The sequence below is a fragment of the Anser brachyrhynchus genome, assembly GCF_964034855.1.
Source record: "Anser brachyrhynchus genome assembly, chromosome: 1".
In the NCBI taxonomy this organism is placed as follows: domain Eukaryota; kingdom Metazoa; phylum Chordata; class Aves; order Anseriformes; family Anatidae; genus Anser; species Anser brachyrhynchus.
In genome coordinates this window covers 70130076-70153634 of record NC_137694.1, presented here as the reverse complement: position 1 = coordinate 70153634, position 23559 = coordinate 70130076, and the positions used below count along the sequence as shown (strand labels likewise).

At 39.4% G+C, this 23559-nt stretch overlaps 1 protein-coding gene across 11 annotated transcripts in view; it reads left to right on the top strand.

Annotated features, from left to right (window-relative positions):
• FAR2 (fatty acyl-CoA reductase 2) overlaps positions 1–23559 on the top strand; it is a 156814-nt gene that overhangs the window by 26647 nt on the left and 106608 nt on the right. For 2 of the 11 annotated variants that reach the window (XM_080599319.1, XM_080599317.1), the window contains one exon: positions 11145–11203. The exons of 5 other annotated variants lie outside the window; for them this stretch is intronic. The gene's annotated coding sequence lies outside the window, so the exon portion shown is untranslated. Of the gene's footprint in view, positions 1–10274; positions 10407–11144; positions 11204–15918; positions 16037–23559 lie in introns of those variants that run through there. 4 more of the 11 variants (XM_080599322.1, XM_080599323.1, XM_080599320.1 and 1 more) reach the window with 4 other exon arrangements.

Genomic DNA, 23559 nt, shown 5'->3' with positions numbered 1-23559 from the left:
AATATGGTTTTCTGTACTACTGAATAAATTATATAGAAAGTATTATATAGAAGGTACCCAGATACTGTGAGAAAATAAATACTGGCACGACCTTAATGATGCATGTCTAGTTCTATCCTCATTGCTTTTTTACTCCTGAGAATTAGAACAACTTTGCAGCTATTCAGTATATCATAATACAGTTAATTGGTGGAATGATGTCTTGGTTAGAACACTTTTACTGAGACGTGCTGCTTTCCTGTCCATTCTGAGCCTTGGGAGTGATTTAAAGTGGAAAAGGTGCCCTTGGACTGTGAAAGAGACGGGTTGTTGTAGTGACTGAGGCTGAGTTACTGCCACTTTCATTTTCTGAAGCTATTCCTGGAGTCTGGAAAGTTCTTGCTGCTTTTCCTGTTGAAAAGCAAAGAATGGATACAGCACATAGGCATGTGCTTAAGGATATTGGGGAGCTGCACCACCACAGATTCAAAGTAATTTTTCTGTCTTTGAATACACCCTGTTCCATGTACTGAGCTTCCAATCTTACAACCATGGCTGTTCTTGCCAGTGTCTTTCATCAACACACAAATATTGGACAGACTGGAGAAAGACAAAATGACCCTTCCACCTTTTCAGGCTGTGGAGTGTAACATCTGAGTTACTTTCTAGAAAGAAAGAAGGCTGTGTCTGTCACTTCTGTCCTGTCTGAAGCAATGGAGAAACTGGGAGGGCATCCCCACACTCTTTGGAATTTTGGTGGTTTTAACCTTCTATGGTCTCCATAATTCTTGGTTTGGTTTCCCTCTTAGACATGAGGGCTTATGTTTGTGCTGGTGATCAGAGACTGGGAGTTCAGAGAGAAAGCAGTAGGTAATAGTAACTGTTCCCACTGTGCTTTCATTCTGTACTTCACTTCTGTATCCTGACTGGTTCAGGACACTCAGAAAACTGTAAACAAATATGAAATAAACAAATATGAAAGTAACCTTGAATTGTAACATCAAACTTTTCTTTACCTTTAAGACATGGGAAGTCCAAATAAGAACAAGGATTTTTTTCTTTAAAGAACTTGTTGGCTATTTTGTGTTTCCTGTCACCCCCAAGCTAGAATGATATGGAAAAGAGCAGAAGGCACCTGTACGTGTAATGTCTTCATATTGGTCCTTGATCCTATGCTTCCTGCCTTGCAGTCTTGACACTTTGTATGGCATGGAGTATGAGCTCACTCTTTTGTCAGGCAGATAGCTGATCAAATTAGCGTAAGCAGTGTTTCTCAATCTTATTTTAATATGTGAAAATTAAAATATATGCACTTCTGTATATTATTTCTAAAGGGTAAAGGCCCCTAGGTTCATTGAGTTTTGTCATTAATGTTCAGGATGTTCATGCAACAAATCTGTGTGCTGTAGATGGTAAGAAGGAAACAGTTTGGAACCTATCACATCTGCCCAGCAGCTGACAGTGAAAATAAGAGATTACTTTCTTAGCCTTGAGAGCTAAACTTACAGAAGTTCCATGGTAGATAGACTAAATCTGTGAAAGATGAAACCAAAATAGCAGCCAGACAGGGACAGCTGGAGGTATTTGTTGGATGTTCTTTTAAGATTTTTTTGATAACAATAGAGTAGAAGTGTGGGGTGCTTAATTAGAAGTGGTTAACAAGGCATAAATCTGTCTTCAAAATTACTGTTAATGTGACTCCTAACTATGTCTGTCCAGGTGTAAGGGGTAGAGGCATTTCATACTATCTGAGAAATTGAAAGAATCCTGCTGTGACTTTTTTCTTTAGGTAATGCCATATTTTGTATAAAAGTGATTTTCAGAAAGCTTTTCCTTTGCTTTCCCCCCCTCAACATCCTAAGTGGAAGCCTATGTCTTGTAGATTACTAGCTTGTGGCTCTTTATATTGCGTAGCATATATTAAATACATCTTTTATTTCTATGCATTTTCCTGTTAGCAAGAGAAGATTACAAATACATAGTACTTACAAATATGATTTTTTTCCATGTAACTATTGTAAAAGTGCATTTGATGCTGTGTCACACTGTGTGTCAAAAAACATCCAAAAACTAATAGGCCAGAATTGTTCTTGCTGTAAGGTGTTAAAGCTAATTAGGACAGATTTCCTACCAGATATGTATACTTTTGTAGTCAAAGTAGTCAAAGCATCATTCTGGCTACTGTTTTAAACAGTCAGGTTCTTCTTGTCAAGAACTGTTGTCATGTTTTTGGTTGATACGAACTTAAGTGGTGGGGTTCTGGGTGCATGGTTGCAACTTTGCAATGTGAGTTGGGAAACAGGAGTTTTTCATTAGTTTTCTGCACCAAGTGCATAAAATTTGCAAAAAAAAGTTTCTCTGAAGAAGCACAGCTCTTAATTTTCTGTCTGCCATAATGCCGCCATCTTGGTTTTTTTTTGTTTGTGTGTATACTTAGATGGAGTCAGTGCCTTTCCCCACTGGAAGGGATACTTTCAATCCTGTAAGTGTACCTATAAGAAATCAGTCCTAAATCACACGACACTTCTGGGTTCGTAGTTATCTCCCTACATTAGGTACTGATGTGCACAAAATACCAAACTATTAAAAGGGATGATCCTTAAATCACTGGGGGGGGGGGAAACACAGAAGTTGGAGTTAAATGTGTTTCTCCTTCCTTCAAGTAAAGACTACACACTAAAGGTCTTCCTTGGAGGGAGGATGGGAGGGGAGAGCATATTTATGCTTACTGAACACTGTGCTGAGTTGTCATATCTTTCTGCTGTTTTCTTTGTCTTTTTTTCTTAAGATATTGGTAGATATGTTTCTATACAAACTTTGTGTGTGAACGATTTTTCTTTCCCACCTGACAAATCTACTAGTAAATAAGAATGAAAGTTGCAGGGTCTGTAAAGTGGGAGAGGCTATGCATGTCAGGTATATATAATATATTCTTCCACCTTCTTCCTCCTGATGTCAGATAACAGTAACAACAAAGCGATAAACGCTTCATCTTGTCATCCTCCGCCCATCCATATGCACCACCATTTGTTACACACAGACTTACTACTTTTATCCTTTTCAGCCTTTATCATCACATCCCTTTATAAGCCTCAAAATGTTAATTTGCAGCTTAGTTATCATTCTGGTTGCTTACATCTTTCAGGCTAATCATGCTACACATGGCATAGTGCTTTCCTTGTCAAGTGTATGACATGGGGTCATGCTACAGTACTGAGACATGCAAACTCGGATGAAGGTAATCGCTGTGCCTTGAGGTAACAGCCTCAAGGTAGCTCTTGTAACAGCAACTACCACCTGCATGGGATGCAGTGGTTTGTTATCCTCTTCCTCTATGAGGGGAGAAAATGATCTAGTTAGATCTGTGAGGAAGCAGCTGCTTATCATTGCAGCCTGGCAAGACAAGGCTATTGTCACTGCAATGTGTGCTGTAAACATTAGTGACATTGATATATGGATTCAGTCCACTGATCTTGGGATCTCTGGAAAAAAAAAATATATTTCTGTCCATCCACTTCCTGTGGGTGCAGCAATACACACCCATAAGGCCCAGTTCCTAATGTAATTTGGGGCACTTGTGAAATGCTTGAGGATGTAACAAATACTGTAAGATACATGCAGACCAAACAAGTAACGTATACAGCATATGAACTCTGGAGCAGTGTCTGTGCCTTACTGGTACCTTTCAGGGCAGTTCCACAATCACTTTCTTGCTCCATATTTCCACATGCCCTGCGAACGATTCAACCTGGTCTGGTATTTGTTCACGAGCCATGTTTCAGCATCATGACATAGTGCAGCAATAAATCTAAGGAATCTGCTTCCAGCATTTTCTTTTTCCAGCAGCCACCTGTGGCAATGTCCCTCTTGTTACAGTGTCCAGCTTGTGGACACCTGTGCCAAGTGAGGAAAAATTGCTAGGAGACCTATATTCTGATGGTCTGTAGCCAGCTGGACACTTTGCTCAGCAGATGTTTCCCAGGTATTGGATATAATAGTTGTGAGCAGGTACTTTTATCTTGCAATAATCTTGTCAGTGGAATCTATGCTGAAAAAGAGTTTCTCTTGTGGTGTGTTAAGCCATCAGAATCAACATATAAGCCAAAACAAGTGCCTGTGTGTGGGTATCTATGACGCTTTATGTTGCTCCAGTGGAGAGATGACTCCTATTCTTCTATTATCAGATTATTACTTTATTACTTGGGAAAACTGATTATGTTTTTGCATTTAATTACTTAGGTTTCTGTCCCTCTGTGTTGTTTTTTGTCTCCTCTTCCCTGTATCCTTTTACCATCTACCTGGTGTGATTGCCATCACTGCTATTTCTTTGTTGAAGGCTTTGAGACTACTGCCTTGTTTAGTAAAGCCTGACAAAAATGGCCAAGACCAGCTGGAGCCTCTCACATGGTTATGTACTGGGTTTCCCTGCATCGCTGCAGTGCACTCCTGAAAACAGGTTTGCACAAGGTCTGCAGAGGTTCACTTGGCTGGGAGTCTGCATACTGGGAGCATCCTCATGAGGCTCTCTTGACTAATGGAGACCATGTAGTCTGAGCGACAGTTCTCATACAAAGTCAGACAGTTCTCATACAACGTCTAATCTCTCATGGCATGTTTTTGGAGAGGTAGGTTGTTGGGTGGGGGTGTAACAACGATGCTAGCAAAGTGAGGTGCTATGATGGCAATTCAGTCACTATGTAAATACTAGAAAGCGATTGGAGAACCCTAAAATGGTATGTGTGTGTGGTCAGTGCTCCCTTTATATGTCAGTCATTTCGCAGATTATCAGTACAGTAAGAAATGTTAAGAAGGAAAGATTTTGTCTTCTGGATGGTGAGTACAGACATAATAGGCAAGGAGGGTTCAGGTGAGTTGTGCCATCATGGCTTTCACATCAGACTGACAAAAGCATGCAGCCAGATGTACAGGAGCTGAAAAGTAGCCACAGCCACCTGTGCAACAAGAGAGAGCACTGATGCAATGTTAATAATATTTAAGAATAACATTCTAGAAGTCATGATTAACAGAGCTTTACTCTTTTAAATTTTTATTGTTATTAAAATAAAATTGGTGGGTCTTTGGAGTGTCTACAGCCTTACACTAGAGTAGAAGGTACATATATGCCTATTATTCCAAGAAGGTAAAATAACATAAGAAATAGCATACAGTTTGTAAATTTCATATTAGCCAAATGAAAGTCCTGTTAGTACAGGAGATACAGCAAGGGAAAAGTCTCTTCTCATAACAGCATTTTTTAAAGATTGCAGTTTATTATAGCTTGTCTGTTAGATGTCCTTGACCTTGCTCCACTAAGATACTTTCACTAACAGATAACATAAGCCTGGAGATAAATGAAGAGTCTGTGTTCCTATGCAGATGAACTGGGAGAAGCTATAGCCCAAGCAGTTCTCCCATGTTTTGATTTTCATACCTATGTGGAAAGGAGGAGAGAACATATTGTAATATGTAACTTGATTTCATGTTTAGCATGATATAACCTATGCGACAGAGCACAAGTTTCTGCAGGCAAGGAAGAAAAATAAGCAGTGTGGATCTGAAACCAGTAGGGCTGAGCACCATGTTGTGTCCATGCTTCTCATGTTGATGGCTGTGGCACAGGTTGGATATGTTTCCACTCTAGCACCCCCACTTCTGCTCCTGCCAGTGTTTGTGGGAGTGGGACAAAGTGAAAAGGAGCTGCTCCTTCAAGCCCTCTTGTTCTTTTTTTTTCCTAAGCAACTGTTAAGCAGGGTGTTCACTACCTTTTTTTTTAATGTGAAAGAAAATGGCTGATCTCTGGGCTGGTAATTTACACAGGTGAAGGTGCAGTCATTGAATAAGGATTGTTTGGTGTTTACTATCTGAAGAAATCAGACTAGTCTCTGGATAAGAAATCAGGCTAGTCTCTGGATCAGTGCTAGCTCTGAAAAATCTGGGGAAAAAAACACTAGAATGTGAATATAAGGAATAAAACTTTTCTGGATAAAATAAACAGTTTAGGTTGTGTATGTTGTCATCCTCCTAGTAACTTAATGAAACTAACACTGAAATTGCCACTCCAAAAATGTTGACATTGCCAAAACTTCATTTTTCATTGAGAAACTTTCAGCCAAATGTTTTTGGTTGCCTCTAATAACACTTCCCTGTAACTTTAATAAGAAAAGATGGATAGAAATAATTGGGTGTATCTGTCTACACCTACATTTAAGATGCCTGAGCTCAGGTCAAATGATGCTATTTCAAAGTGTGTATATATTTTGTTCTCTGCAACACATCTGACACTTAGTGTTGTGTGTTTATGGTATGTTAACTGCATGAGCAGCCTGTTTCCCACAATTAAGTGTATTTTGAGCACATGAGGAGGCTAAATTGGGGTAAAGAGTCTGAAGGCTGTGAATGTAGCTCCATGTTGCAGACCGTCATCCACCATATCAATTTGTCTATAGTAGTCCAACAGGGACCTCTTCCAATGCAGTATTCTGGGATCGTGTGCTTAGTAAAATCTTCCTTCTTCCTAGCCTTGGAGTCTTTTCATCACTCCAGAGTATTTAATCTATGGTATGTAATTAAGACTTTGTGGACTCTTTCTTTTACAGTGACTGCTGCATGGGTTTGTGAAAGGCAGGTCCTGCTTGAGTAACCTGATCTCTCTCTGACTCATTTAGTGGATGAGGGAACGGCTGTGGATATCTACCTAGACTTTAGTGAGGCTTTTGACACTGTTTCCTACAGCATTCCCTTGGAGAAAAAAAGGCTGCTCATGGCATGGACAGGTGTATACTTTGGGGGGAAAAACTAGCTTGGTGGCTGGGCCCAAACACTTGCGTTGAATATGGTGTCCCCCAGGACTCAGTACTGGGTCTGGTTCTTTAATATCTTTATCAATGATCTGGATGAAGGGATCGAGTGAACCCTCAAAGTTTGCAGATGACACCAATTTAGGTGGGAGTGTTGATCTGCTTGAGGGTAAGAAGTCTGTACAAAGGGATCTGGATAGACTGGACTGATGGGCCGAGGGCAACTGTATGAAGTTCAACAAGGCTAAGTGCTGGGTCCTGCACCTGGGGCACAACAACCCCAAGCAGTGCTACAGGCTGGGAGATGAGTGGTTGGAAAGCTGCCCATCAGAAAGTGGCCTGGGGGTATTGGTCAATAGCTGGCTGAATAAGAGCCAGCAGTGTGCTCGGGTGGCCAAGAAGGCCAACAGCATCCTGGCTTGTATCAGAAAAAGCATGGTCAGGAGGACTACGGAAGTGATTGTCCCTCCATACTTGGCTCTGATGAGGCTGCAACTCAAATACTTTGCTCAGTTTGGGGCCCCTCACTACAAGAAGGACATTGAGGTGCTGGAGTATGTCCAGAGAATGGCAATGAAGCTGGTGAAGGGTCTAGAGAACAAGTCTTATGAGGAGGGACTGACAGAGCTGGGGTTATTTATCTTGGATAAAAGGAGGCTCAGGGGAGACTTTGTCGCTCTCTCCAACTACATCAAAGGAGGTTGTAGCAGGGTGGGGGTTGGTCTCTTTTTCCAAGCAACAAGTGATAGGACAAGAGGAAATAGCCTCAAGTTGTGCCAGTGGAGGTTGATTTTGAATATTAGGAAAAATTTATTTGCTGAAAGTGTTGTGAAGCATTGGGACAGGCTGTCTGGGGAAGTGGTTGAGTCACCATTGATGAAGATATGTAAAAGACATAGTTTAGTGGTGGACTTTTGGAAGCGCTATGTTGATGAACTTGGAGGTCTTCTCCAACCTAAATGATTCTATGAATCTAACACCTTAGATCCTTGTTTTAATTGGCTTTGCAAGCAAAACTATAACTCTCTGAAATCTGTTCTATATTCTGATTTGCTTCTTAACTCCTGCTTGACAGGCGGATCTGTGGGAGCATCACAAGTTGGTCTGTGTTCCTTCCACACTATGTCAGTGCCATAGCTGCTCTAGTAAATGCATCATGAAGGTCTTGCATTACATCAGGCTTGGAGACTGGATTCAGCCCAGCAGATAATAAGCAGCCCCAATTTTATCCTTCAATCTATTTCTTGGGGCCCTTGGGTCAGCCCAGGGGAAATTCTCCTCAGCTTGGGAAAACTTCCTGTATAGCTAGCTAGCTGCTTTTGAAACACAGCCTTAACCTCAGGGCTGGAAACCTGTTTGTCTGCAAATAGAGTATTGGACCATATGGCTCGCTCCCTGAACGATTTATTATGGTGTGCTTCATAGTCATCTTCCTGCTCCTAGACCCTTTTTCTTGCCAAACTTCATTATATCTTCATCTTTCACACCCTTTTGCTTTGGAATTGCTACTGCTGTATTTTTCAGAAGGGCACTGGTTCCTGAGAGCAAATTTAGGGTTTAGGGAAAACTTATAGTTCAGTTTTGTTAAGTATTAATGTGCAGTGGTTGAAAAACTGATTTCTATAATCAGAATCAACTTCATATCCATTTAGGTTTCTCACCAGCAGGTATACTTGTCTGCAAATGAATAAAGTTAGGGAGAGCCCTCACTAAGACAGCTGACCTGTAGTGATGAGCTGTCACTGACCTCAATATCATTGCAAATATACGTTATCTTAGTCTTAATACAATGACACCATTCCCACTGCTGCTAAGAAGAGTGCAGCCTTTCAGATGGGAAAGCTCTCCTTAGATATATATATTCCATAAATGAAACAATTTCTACCTTTCATTTGGTTATGAGAAAATCACCAAAATTCCAATAATTTTATTTTAAAAATAAATGTGAAAATGGCAATGGGTAGGTTTTCCAGCATCCTCTAAACAAAAACAATGTAGGAGCATTGGCTAGGTTGTTTGAAATCCCTTCTAATATTAATGTTCTTTTATTTGAATCCGTTCTCCCAACTACTCTCTTCTTGGCTGATCTACATTTGTTTTCCTTTTGAGTGTCTTTAGTTCCTGTGCCATTGCTACTGCAAACACCAGTAACCATATGGAAAGACTTCTTTCTTAGCGGGCAGAATTTACCCGTGTAATTACATACTTTAACTCATCAGAACACTTCCCAGATTTAAATAAAACTAAAGCTAAACTAAATGAAGCTTCATTATTTGAACTCTTTGAATTGATGGCAAAATATCTCCCAACAATGAGAAGAGGGAGGAAGAAACACCCTACTTACTAATTTACATAGCAGACTTTTAGTAGAATCTGAATCTTTGTGTATGCACTTTTTTAAACTATCTTTATGAAACTTTGATATGGCTGCTGAACAGGGCATGCTGATATTCGACAAGTAGTCCCTGCAGATGGCAGAGCCATGGAGTCAGTATTAATACCTTCACAGGGTAGTATAGTTTTGTGTATGGCTTTAATAAAATAAAAATGAAAAATAAAGGGTCTGCAGAGCTTTCCTTGTCAGTATGAGAAATTCTCTGTTGCAAAGAACCATTTCCCTGAATGTAAAATAGTCAGAATAGTCAGGTGCTGACATCAGCTCAGTCTTTTGCAGCCCCTAAAGATGCACGTATTCACACTTGTTCTCTCAAATGGCATCTGCTTGTCTTCCTTCCATGGTATTTTTCGCACATCCAAAATGATGGTGCATGCTTCCAAATCCACTGGAATCTTCCCTGCTGTGCTTGACTTCAGGCAAAGCAGAAGATTGATTTTTTTTTTGTCTTGTTATTGTGGTGGCACTTGCTGCCTGAGATGTATTCTGTCCCTCATGTGGAGATGACTGCAAGATCAAGAGGAAAAAACAAAGCAGCTAGAAGTACATTTCTGCTGCATGATGGAAGGCAGTGCAAAGAGCAGTCATTGGGCTGGTACTTGTGTCTGGATTGGTCGGTAGTGCTGTGGGATGTTATGAGCTTACATTGTCAAAATTACATTCAGATTGTCAGCTGGCAGCACTACACATGGGTTACAGGAGAAAATTAATGAGGTGAGATGCAGAGCTGCCTGGAGCTGGTTTTATCACTCCCAGTTCTGGAGGCAGCTGAGTCACAGCTAGATTGGGCATCACCACAGTCCTCAGCTGCAAGGTGCAGGTGTGCTCTGTGCCTATTACAGCAGGATATAGCCTTTTTCCTTATCTTGGCTGCTGGTTCTGGTGTTGTTATATGGTTTGGTAAACACAGCTCTAAAAAAAGCCAGCTGTTTAGCTTCAGTGAGTACTGATGTTATAGGACAAGAAAATGGATAGCCTTTGGAGACTATCTTTTGGGGCGGGGGGGGAGATTGTTTTGGTGGGGTGGTTTGTTTTCTTGCACTGGTATTTTGTTTTTGATTAAAAAGAACAGCAAATGATTTGTTTGTTTTTGTGCATAACAGAAGAGCATTGTGTGCAGGAATGCTGTCAAGGATGGCGGATATGGAATGATACGTGCTGGTTGTATTCTACTGTTTAGAAAACAAACATGTCCCTCTTCCCTGTCTATCTGCTGATTCAGTTGAAAAGGCAAGGTCAGCTTTCATCAGTCTTCTCCATTCCTCTGTCTATATTCTAGAAATACTTTAGAATATTCCTTGTTTGGTGCTGGATTTCATGCCCTCCTTGCTGCCTGGTGGGCTGGGCTCTGCAATCACTCAGGGTTCCTGAGTGCTTCCTGCTACTTCTGCTTCACACCCTGCTGCGTTTTGAGCTGTGGCAGACAAAGTGTAATAGCTGGGAAAGTAGGAGGAAGATTTTAAGTATGATATAGGAGGAAGCAGAGTTGCCAGCAGAAAGGGGACAGATGAAAAGATGAAATGGTCACATTTCTATTTATATGAATAATTTAAAAACTCGCCAGTGTTGTTTAAATCAGGATGCTCACAGACAGTTCCACAGGACTTTTTCTATCTCTCACAATGTGAGGGACAGTAGCTGGTTCACTGTGGAGAACTGTAGCAATTCGGCCTGTTTGGGTGACAGCAAATTTCTGAAGAGTGCAGCTGATGCTTAGCAAAATGAATGTGTTCTGTGTGAGATGAGGCAAAGAAACAGTGTGACAGAAAATGACTTCAGCTAGAAAGGGCTTCTGCTGAAAGTGCAGTTAATTCCCCTTCACAGTGGATTAAGGAGGGCCTTAGCAAAGAGAAGGAAGTAATACCTTCAAATGCCCCGTGAAATGTCTTGGGCAACAAAGATTTTGAATTGCCTCCCAGTTAGGTGACTGTTACAACTGAAAGCACAGAAATCCACACCTTTTGTTTTTCTAGGCACTTCCAAAAGACTGGAGAGGAGTTCACGGTGGTGAAAAACGTCACATTGCTGTGAGGTACGGTGCAAATTCTGCTGGATTCTGGTCTTCTGTTGAAAGTAGTAGTCCATTCACTATTGACTCTGGAGCTACAATGTTTGTATCACTGCCACTCTGTTAGCCTCAGAAAGGGGCTGGGAGAAAGTATTACTAATATTTGCAGTTACAGTTGACTATTGTCCATGTGCACCCTCAAGGCAGGACTATTTTTTTCTCATTAACTTCCTGGTCATATGCAGCTTTGGCAGGTGGGGGATGAAAATGTAAATGTTAGGGTAGCCAGACAAACACATCTGGAAAGCTGCCTTGCATGAAGAGATGTTCCTTTGCACAAATTCAGAAGGCCTCTTTGAATAGATAATGACTGGATCACCCTACTTAATGACTTTAACTTTCATGTCAGAGGAATCAATGGTTTTGAGGATAGGAACTAAAGTTCCATTACTGTTGTTCTAATTTAATCAACATGGAAATATAGTAAGCGCCTAATTATGAAATAAGTAAGAATGGCAGGCCTCTCATGATCTTATCCTATTTTTGTCCCTTTCTAGACCACCAAGAGCATTGTATTGGTGAGGTAATGAGTATTTGATTTTGCAGCAAAAGTGTCATAAATATACTTCATTCAGATAGCTGGATCAGAGGAATTTAAGGAGAGGTTGAGAATACATATTCAGATGAAGTGGTAAATATTATACCATTAAGAAGTAAATCATTTTCTTAAGAGATCACTTTCTTAAGCTTTTCAGTATTTAAAGTGTTTCTTCAAAAGCAGTCATATGCTATCTATCTCTGAGAGTACTGGTCCTTTCCTTCACTGTAGTAAAATGATACCTGGCTGGCTTAAATGTGTTGACATAGAACGAACATTTGTCATGAATTCCAGCTATCATATCTCACCTCCTGCGTCCTACTGACATCCGTGAGTGAGACTAACCTTTTCTGGTGTGCATGGAAAGTCCAGAACACAAAATCTGTTGCATGTATTGCTGTGTGTCAAAAGTGTTTGCTAAATACCTGTCCTGTGTAGGAGTTTCTTAGATATCTTAAGAAATGGAATAAAACATTATAGCTCTTCTGTTTCTGCAAGCTTATAGGGTAGTTGCTAAGCTTGAGAATAGTGGAACAAGGTCCAAATAATTTTGCTTAAAAACTTAGTATTTACATTGTATCAGATTTTTCAAGGAGCTCCCTAACTAATCCTTCCTATATAAAGCCTTAAATGAATCTGGTCATTAAGAACTGTTCTCTTAATACTACCAAAAATTTAAAACCAACATTTTTAATAATATATGAGGTAACAAAAAAAGCCTTATGTCTCCAGTCCTACCTTCAGTGCACATGTGAAGGTAGTTTGAAGCTATTCCCCGGATCTATCAGATGGTTGTCCAACACATTCTTAATCTTAAATATAAGAACTTCTGAATGGTTGGGGGCATTCCTAGGCCTGCCCAGGTCTCAGTTCTGGATGGAGGATATACCATGTGGGAGAGTTTGGGATCAGCTCCTCCATGCAGTGACACCAGGCTTTTGAGCCTTCCCGTGTTTCCAGGAAAATGCAGCTGAACCACTTGTATTTTCTGTCATGCATTTCTCCACCGTGCAGAATGCATTCGTTATCCTCTGCTCTCTTCCCCTTCCTAGCCTTAATGTAGTATCAATGTTTAATGTTGTGTGGTGGAGTGGGCTCCTCTTCTGGATGCTCAGCTAAGTTTTTGTTCCCCACTGAAGAAGTGGGTCTGCCTGCAGCCAAACATGTCTGATGCCACAAGTGGTCTGAAAGAAATATCTCTGTTACTGCTCCTTAGTGTTGTTTTTTTAAATATCTACATCTTTTTCTGCCATAGCTAAGATTGAAATCTGTATACCAAATATCTGGGAGTACCAACAGCCTGCTGGAGGAGAAAGAGCTGCAGATGCAATGTTATTTTAGATGCCTGTGTTTAAGTGTGTGTAATGCTTGCCAACTGTGGCATCTTAGTCAGAAGGACAGATGAGGAAATTGTCTTGGGTTGTAATTACTCAGTGTAGGTTGAAACTGAATGCCAATCTCTGTTATCTTTCTAAACTAAGTGTGGCTTTAGGAAAAGAACAAAGAAACAAGTACATAGCCTGTCCAGCTGTACTGGTAATTTGGGCTATTTCAGCTTCAGAGTTAGAAGTAGGGCACACAAGTTTCAGCCTCTACAGCTACAGAGTTGTTGTAACTAATATTGGAATATCATGAGCCACAGTATCATCCTGCTTCTATTTTCTACCCTCCAAAGAGATCCAAAATGATAAGAGCCTACAAGCTTAATGATGCATATTAACTTTGTAGGGTAGGCTCTTTAACTGGTCGTTGAAAAACTGGTCTAATTAGAAAAAATCAGCATTTCAAGTGCATAGAAAAATGCTACTTTTCTAAAGACTCCTCAGAGGCCAGTGACTTGGCTTTACTCTCCCTTAGTTGCAGAGCTTTATTTAGCCCCCAGAAACCTCTTGCTGCACTCACATTCACCCTCTTTTTCTCTTCTCTCACCTTGCAGCTTTCTATTCTCTCTATTCACAGCTTCCCAAAGTACACAGCCGGTATGTTAAACTGTGCCGTTTTAACTCTTCCTTGTCTTCTGTTTCTCACTCAGATATGTTCCTTCTCCAGGTTACGCTGGAATTCCTCTTTAAAAATGTATTTCTTGAACTCCAGCCCCTTTTTTGTTCAAAGGATCCCTCTTTTGTACCACATCCTCCCCATAGGTTGTTAATGTCAGTGTCTCTCCAGAAATCTTTGTTTTCTGCAGTATCATTCACTACTGCTGTACATTCGCAGATCCTCTCTCTGTCTACTGACTGGACTGTGAATGGGTAACAGGAAGCCTGGATTCACAGTAACTGGAAAACATAAGTTAAAATTATTCTTAATAGGGCAAGTTCCTTCCTCTTATAGAAGCTTTAAGGAAATCAAAACCCATATGGCTCAAGATGGCCTCCTTCAATCATATAAAATGGAAAATTAAAAAACATAATTCTAATTAAATTTTAGGCATTGGAATGGGCTGCCCAGGGAAGTGGTTGAGTCACCACCCCTGGAGGTCTTTAAACAATGTTTAGATGTAGAGCTTAGTGATATGGTTTAGTGGAGGACTTGTTAGTGTTAGGACAGAGGCTGGAATAGGTGATCTTGGAGGTCTCTTCCAAGCTAGATGATTCTGTAATTCTGTGGGGGGGCAGGGGGGAGGGAAACAAACACTGGGCATTTGGGAGAGCTACGGGAAGAAACAATGAGCTCCTTCCTTTATTAATATCACTAATAAAAACTAAAAACACTTCTTAAATTCTGAGATGTGATGGGTTGCTATTTCTGAATTAGCATGGAGCTGATTCTACAGCCAGTTTAGAGAAATTTTTATCTTTTTTGATTTCAGATATCTTCTGTGGACCCATTTTTAGCTGAAATTTGGGAATAGAGACACAACCATATTTTGAGTTCTTCGTGCACTTCATTCCCCAGCTTTTTTCTGTTGCGTGCAGAATACAGCCTGATCTTAACTGCTGTCAGGATGTTACCCAACAATCCCTCAGTCTTTGGCCACTCCAGCAGCTGTTTTCAGTTTCTCTGTTTTCTCTGAGCAGCTAAGAAAGAGGATTTACTTGTAGCTGGGACAACAACCAAGAATTTTTTGCATGCATTTTGCAGATTTTTCTTGCTTTACAGTGTTCCTAACATATCAAAGGGAATACATCCCAAAACAGATACATCCTCATTCCAACCTGAATTACTGGGCACTGAATGGATCCTATGGAAGAATAAAACTAACAGCAGCAGATTTTCCCCACTCCATATTCTCCCACTTGATTTCCAGCCATCTCCTGAAATACATCTCTGCATCTTTGACCAGATCTCTTAATTTCCCAGTGCCTAAATCAAAATTAAATACACAAATACTTCTCTAGTTTACAGTAATGTTGCATGCTGCAAACTGGTTTGTATTTTCTTGGGTTAGGAAAGAATAAAGTAGAGGAAAACTTGGTAAAAATCACAAGGGTTTGTGTATTAGGTTTTGCGTAAAGTTGTCTAGAAAGCATGCAATGAATAGTGTTAAAGTCCAGTCATTGTAGGGTCTAGTCTACTGGAAACCTTTCTTGTACTTGATGTACTTGAAGTAATACTTGAAGTAAAAGCCTGTATCATGAGGTTGAATTTATTGTTACAGTATGTGCTGTGATAAATACAGTCAACTTTCTTGCACCTTTGGCAGTTCTGAAAGTAGATAGACATATCTTCCTTAACTATGAAATTCCCAAGAATATGTGGGAAAGTCAGATGCTGAAAACTTGAAGCTATGAAATACCTGGAAATAATTTTTATGTAAGTCTCATTCTAGCATGTATTATTGCACTTAAAAACAAAGTTGCATTTTCTGTAGTTTAATTCCATTAAGGTCTATCAAAACTATTCAGCCTATCAAGAAATTCACCTTTTATAACTTAAAGTGGTACCATTTCTTGACAGTCATCTTTCACTGAGAATTGAAGAGTTCTCACTTTCAACCATACAGGTTTCCCACTTTGCAGGTCTTTTAAACGTTGCATCTTTTCTGGCTTTCTTTTCTTTTTCTTCTTTTTAAGGAAATGAAAAAAAAAAAAGTCCACTAGTCAGGCTGATGATCCAGGAAGCAGCATTTCATTGAAACTGTTATACAGCTGCCACTGATAATGCTCAAAGAAAGCAGTAGTTTCTCTGTTTATTTTAGATGTGGAATCTTACAGAGCTAAGGGGGAGAGCACACTGGGGGGAGAGATCTGTGGAAAAGAAGAGAAGCCCAGAGCACCGGAAGTATAACAGCTGGTGGAAAATGACCAGGAAAACCAGTAAAAGTTTTACAAGCCAAACAGAAAATACACTTTTACTTATGTTTTACTATTCAGGAAAATATTTTCCCATTCAAAAAAATAAATAAATAAAATCTCAGGACTACTCAGGAAAATACCTGCTGAACAATTCCTTCTTTGCTGTTGTATTTTCTTTTTTTTGATGAAAGAATATCTTCAGTTAAACCTCTTATCATCTATCTGAAACTTTCCACAGGAAAATTAATTTCTCATCATCTCTCTTCTTTGGGTGAGGTGAAAATTAATTTCTTCCGTCTGTTACATTTAGGGGCTAGACTTTCTCAGCAATTTTGTTGATAGTATTACCATTATAGAAAAGACCTCCTTATTGCTAAATCCTATTTGTTCTTTTTCCCGTTTCAGTAAAAATCTTTCCTTTTGAATGTGTGTTGAATGAGGAACAACTGTAGTCCTTCTTTCCCATCTCTCAGTGAGAAGCTCAGGCAGAACAGGGGAGACTATTGCAAATGTCCTGAGGCTGAAACTGTCTTTCACAGCTGAACCCTGGGATTTTTTGCCCAGAGGTCCTTTGTTTTGTATTCTTCCATTCTCACTTCTTGGCTCTTCTGGGACAAGTGTCAGTAAAGTAGTAAAATATAGTCATTCTACCCATGCATCTTAAAAGTTAAGGGCCAATAGTTCTAGTTCCCTATATATTCAATTAGGGGAGAGAGGAATATCCAACAAGGAGATGCAAAGTTGTTTATCCATCAGTTATTGTTGCCTTTGTTCTGGGGACTGTCCTGTCACTGACTTTGAGGGAGCAAGCAGAGCCATAGACAGGTGGCCAAGATAAGGAAGAGCATTGGTTGTATATGCAAAGGAGCCAGTGCTCTTCCCCAGCTTCCCATGCAAACTTTTATAAAAATGTGGCTGGAGTAGTCAGTACATTTTGGGTTATCATTCTGATAAAATGGCATTTCAGAAGGGTGTAAATAGTTACCCAGGGTGAAAGAGACAGAAAAAGACAAGTCACAGGTTATGTCTTTTGGAGAGTGAAAGCAAAGGCTTTTTCTTTCTGAATCAGTCTTCATGCTCGAATGCTTCCTGATCTTAGTCATTCAGTAGTTATTTGGAAGCTTTCCCGATGCTGGAAAGATAAGAATATTTCGTCTGGGTTTTCATAAGCCTGTCATTAAGCAGTCAGTGCTCCCTTGATGAGAGAGTTGGTACTGGGGAGCAGGCTGAGGCAGGAGACTGAGACATCTCAGGAAAGCCTCTCTGGCCAAAATAGTTATTAGGCTCTATACAATTCTATTGTCCAAAATCAGGATTTGTTGTACTAAGAAACTTAGTTTGGTTACTGTGCTAAGAAAAAAATATAGAGAGAAGTTGCATAACTCCATAAAACTCCATTATTTTAAATGAATTTTTACTTCTTTCTGTAAAGAATTCTTTATATAGCTTGGAAAAATTACTACATTTACATCTGTCTATAATATCTGATATTTTTGCCTGAACTGCAAGATAATTTATACTGAGTTATGTTATTTCTTTCCACAAGTAATGAAGACTCTTTCCAAGGCCAGCAGTTGTGGGAATACTTATTGGTGAAGGCTAGCATACCATTTATAGCAGGTAAAACAATACCAGTACAGCAAAGACAGGGTAATCTTCAGGTCCCCTCCCCCTTTTGATATGTTTGATCTCTTCTTCCTTGTCTTCTTTGAAGGAAAATTGATATGAAATGTAGTTATAACCATAGTAATCAATTATAGAAACATTGAATAACTTAGGTAACAGAGACTAGGCCTCTTTTGGCCTGTAGTCTGCCTATCCCTACTATATATCTCTTCATTTATCTACAGCGATAAGGGAAACTGTTGAAAGCCTTGCTACAGTCAAAGCAGAAGACACCTGTTGCTCTGCCTTCGTTCATGGAGCTAGCTATCTAAGTATGGAAAGTGGTCAGGTTGATCAGCCATGATTTGTTCATAGCTGGCTTTTCCAAGTCATGTTCCTGCATTTCACGTGCCAGCAAACAGCTTCCGAAAGTGTTCTGGGCCATTGAGGTAAAACTGACTGGACTGAGCTTCTCTGGGATTCTTCTTATTGCCCTTCCTGAAGATGCTCTTGACATTTGCCTTTTTACTGCCTATGACTACACTGTCAATACCTATGACATTCCAAAAATAATGGGTTGTCAATGTCCATGACCTTGCCAAAATATATTTTTTCCCTGATAGCATCACTGAGCTTGTTCAGCCCCCTTGGAGGTAACCCATCCAGTCCCACGGAGTTGTGTAGATCTGCTATGCCTGGATCCATTGCGTCATCTTCCTCTAGCAAGGATGTTACTCTTCTCCCTCAGATTCTATCATGAAACACAGACACCTGTGAGGTCTGAGAGCAGAATTTGCAAGTAAAGACTGTAAATTTATTTTCTACATGGTCTAACTTTGAATATTTCCTCTACTGAAGTTACTGTCTGCTATCCAAATATCTATGTACCCTCATCAGGACTTCAGTAATTAATCAAGAAACAAAATAATAAATTGATGGAACTTCCATTTCTCAGCTCCCATTCATTAGGGTTTGACATTTCTTGCAAATAACTTCAGTTATTCTCCTGAAACTGAACAAGATTTTGTTACCTCATCAGTTTTTTTAAAGGTTGCCATTATACTAGAATGCAATGTGTAAGTTGTCACAGTGCATAAGCAAAAAGCAGGACAACAATGGGAAACAGAGAAACAAGAAAGAGGTAATTAGAAAAGAAGACTTTGATAAATTGTATATAGTGCATTTTTATACAATGTATTTTAAATATAGACACTTCTGTAGGTATGAAGTTCTTCTAAAGAAGCTTGCAAAACGGTGAGTTTTATTTGACCTTAAGTTGCAGGAAACCTGCCTTGATTTTTAAAATCCTTCTGAAGATTTTATTATTTCTAAAGCGATTATTTTCTTAATCTCCTTTTGCAGTTCTGGATTTTACCTTTGTGATTGCACTGTATCAGGAGAATGTGGTGCTCAGCATACCTCCTGTTCTAGGATTCTCCAGTCCCTGCAACATTACCTGCCACAAGAGTGGAGGCAGTTCTTCAGGAGAAAGAACAATATGTTTTATGAGCAACCTAAAACAGTTTTATTTCCTATGTAGGCACTCCAAGTTAACGGTTGAGGGTGGATAATAAAGGAAGTTCAGATCTATGATAAAGGTACTCAATAACCACTGAGCAGAAGTGACTAAGCAACTGACAACAAGAAGCAAAATGAACACAAGGCAATTTTATATATTTTGGCAAAGATGTTATGCTTTCCCATGAGGGAGAGTAATGATGCTCTATCTCATCTCTCTCTGGTAACAGGGAGTTTTTAAAGAACAGCTTAAGTAAAAGATTTGGCTGGGAAAGACATAAAGGGAAAATTTAATAGTGGAACACCTCAAGTGCTGATATGAGATGAAAGGAGGAGGAGTAACTAGAGCTGATTTAAAACTCAGTGTTCCCTTCCCTTGGGGAATTCTGTTAGCTTCAACATTTATCTTTATAGAGGATAAGAATTTTAAAAATCTCAATTTTGTTGCAGAACGGAGGGTTATGAAAAATGTTGACTTTCAAAATGGTGGCAAGGGTTTGGGTTTTTTTTAAAGACAACTTTCACATTGTTATAACTTCCTCCACTGTTTTTGGTGAGTCCTAGAGAGGACAATTCAGAGGTGTCGTCACTATGAGCTGGGGTCACTGGCTTATCACTCCTGACCTAGTGAATCACGTTAATGTCTCTTGCTCTGCATCCAGGGAAATCTAGCAGAGTGGAGGTCCCAGCATATGCCAGGATTAGCATATGTGGGTCTCTTGGGAGATATGGTGTATCAAGAGAACCTCTCCTGACAGTGGTAATGAAAGTGTGAACTACTTAAGCTATACTTATCCTTTGGTATAATAGTAATAAAGATGGATGCAGAACAATGTCAAAATGATACAAGACTTGAACAAGTGACTTATTTTCAGTTGATTCTGAATGACCTTGACTCCAAGAAAAACATTTTGTTTCAATATTTTTGTTGGGGGGGGGGGGGGAATTAAATACATCAATAAAAGTGACAGAAACATGCTGGTAAAATAAAGGAAAAATGAGAGAAAATTACCCATAAGTTGCCGAACACGATTTCCGATGTACATGTAGCTTCAGAAAAGTCACTGTTTCAACTGTATTATGACATGGCAGAATATTTGCTTTTGGGGTATAAAAAGTCTAGGAAGCTCTGTTCTCAAAGGAAAACCTCATCACAAGAGGTTGTCTAGGTAGAAAAACAAAACTAATATGGCTTACTGAAGCTTAATGAGATGAAAAGTATAAAGAGAGAAGCAGGGCCTGTATGCAACACTTTATAAAGTCCAGGTTTAATTCAGCTCAGTCATGAAGATCTCCAAATCAGCATGGCTGTTACCCTGCAATGAATGCGTCTGTGAAAGGGATATTTATTCATGTGGGATGGTATTTAATCAGGATGATATTTATATGATTTTGATGGAAAAAAGGCTTCCAAAGTAGCTTGTGTGATTTTTTTCTCTTCATTTGCTGTCTCTAAAACACCTGCTCTGTGAGTCACAATAACAGAAAACAATTAGCTTACCCCAGGTGTCATATTGTAAAGATATCAAATTAGCATTTGATTATTTTTTAGCCTCTGGGCTAAACTGATTCCTAACATGAGAAACATGAGAATTTGATGTTATAATGGATGCAAAACAACGAACTGGTTAAAATTGGTCCCTCAACATACAGTAGGCTAGTGTTCAGCCAGGTATAGGGAGTCCCATAGGAAACAAGGCCCCTTTCTGGGGCCTCTGTGCAAGGAAGCTCTGCTTCACACCACTGAGCAGCACAAGCAGGAGATCCACAGCAGAGAACACTGACAGTTTTCCTTTTTTGAGGTTGTTCATGCACTTTCCCCATATTCTGAGGTGTGTTTTTTTTTTTTGCTAGACCCATCAGTTTGTCATTAGGATATGACATGAGAAGGTACTACAGCCTGTAATCCCTTCCCTTTGATATGGAAATTCTTCATGAAGAAGAATATGAAAGCATCATATTAAGTTATTTCAGTGAAAATGAATGTATAATGAACTCTGGAATAAAGGGGCACTTTTTTTCCTGGGTGTTAGGAAAGGAGAACTAAATTGTCTTTATAGATTGTCATGTGCATAGCAGTTCTGCTCCTATGGACTGAAATTTAAAATATGCTGCTGTTTTCTGATAAGTGACTCATCTTTCCATTCAACTGCAAATTAACCAAAACGTTGCATCTGTTGTGCAAAGAACAGGCTATACCTTCCAGAAAGGACTGTCAAATGAAAAAAAAAAACAGCTGTTGCCTCATCTTAGCTATTGTGTCAACTTGTCTGTAACTGTTCCAGCTCTCCCATTTTATATGCTGTCATGATTGCGTGTGTCCAATGTACCTTGGAGCATTTTTATTTCATAGTAAGTAATCGCTTTTCTGCTTCCTGCTATCCTTATGGCAAATAGAAAGGAAAGATTGTCTGGTCTCAGCCTTATTTGCTGAAGTTTCCTGTGTTGCTAGAGTTTGACTATCCTGACTACACTAACTGCATGTAGATAAATTTTTGTAAGAGTGTTAATTTTCCTTCTATTGGAAGAACTGAGCTACATACACAGGCATGATTTTTTTTTCTCTTCTGCTTGCTTAGGGCTATACCTTCTCCAGGAAATCTCTACCGTTTGGTTCTTAAGATGCATGTTTCTTCAGTGTGTGTTCGATATAAGATCAAAGGGGGGTGGATGTGGTGGCAAAATAATTACATCTCCTAAAACCTGCAAAAATTATGTATTGGTTTCCAGTACAAACTAAGGCAGCCTCAGTTCATTTTTTTTCTGTGACTTCAAGTACCCTTCTGATGAACTGAGGATTCACAGGTCACAAATCTCTTACTGCCACTTTTTTTCACCCTAGTCATCCTATTGTAAAGGGGTCAGGAACAGGAATTGGCAAAAATTATAATGGAGACCCTCTTAGACTGTGAGTACTCAGCCAGAAAAAAAAATCACAGGAAGCCAAATACGCTGAGTTTTGGGCTGTTTTGACCAGGGAAAAAGTTGTTCCTATAATAAGATTCTATGCTACAGAGATTTTAAGAAATAAACTATCAGAGTGAAACACCTCTCCTGTTCTGTTTTGCCTCACTTTCACAGCCAAGAGTGGTACCGCATTTAAGCTATTAAACTGGAAAGGAAAAAAACTGAAGGAATCTTTTAATCTTATTCCTAAGATGTGTAATTGAGCTGGAGCCTTACTCTGTGTGATTGTTTTGGTAACTATCTCTGTATTGCAGGAAGTGTCCTACTTACTTTTTGGCAGGTCAGTGTGTGTGTCTTGGCTGTTAATTAAGACAACTTTCTTTCTTGTAGCAAGACCAGTGTGAATACATGCAACATATTATTCCCTGCTCGATTAAGGTGTATATTTTGGCTTAAAATTTTCAGCCTGGCAATCTACAAATCTGCTCACTTCAGCCTTTTTTAATAGGACTCTTATCTAGACCAAAGTTAGGCAGTAAAAATTCAAGACTGGGGCGTTTCCAGCAAATATGGCAATACTTTTAGATTAAGTAATAATTTGATTTTCTATACATCTCCAAGCCATTCTTTGTATGAATAACTAGGAAATTTGAATTGCAGAATGGTTGAGGTTGGAAGGGACCTCTGGAGGTTGTACAGACCAGCTTGCGTCTGAAGAATTGGGACAATTATGTAATTTGTGATACATTTAAGTTCTAATTTAGAGTAGAAGAGACTTATAATAGTTTATTTATTGAGAGGTAGCCTGCTTTGCACATGTTGTTACACAGTCACTTAATGTTTTCACAGCATCTACGGAGTTTGGGCTGAGGACAGAAACCACATGGGACTGACTTTCAGTGCATTGTGAAGATCTGGGACCTAATAGATTTGACTTGAGATGTAAATCTTTTGTGTTCTGATTGGCACAAATTAATTAACAGAGGGCTGTTGAGCTTATTCTGAATGTCAAAATTAAAGTACACAAACTAGAGACATGTGAGGTAGGGCGAGCCTGTTCTGGATGTTCCAGTGCAACTAAACTAAAAGCTAAGCAATACATTGATAGTTTCAGAAGTAGTAACATTTACTTGATATTTATAATCTGCCAGCTTTGTCTCCAAGATCGTGAGGTCATATAAAAGTCAAAAAGTGCATAATTTCCTGGAAAATATGATAAGAAATTATAAATAAGAAGTGAGTCATAAGTTATTTTTTCTTAAATGGTGTGGATAAATTCGTCCATTTAGGAAGGTCCTCAGTGGCCCTTTATTTCTATTGAGATATTTGATCAAATGCTAATGCTTATGTAGTCACAATAGAGCTAATTTACCTTGGAGCATAACAATTTCTAATTGCTACAAGAGGCAAAAAGGCTTCTAAAAATAAGACATTAAAAAGGTTATAGTTTAGAGTCACAATCACTCTGTACTTGTACCAAAGCTTGAGACCACGGGTGCACAGAACATAAGGAG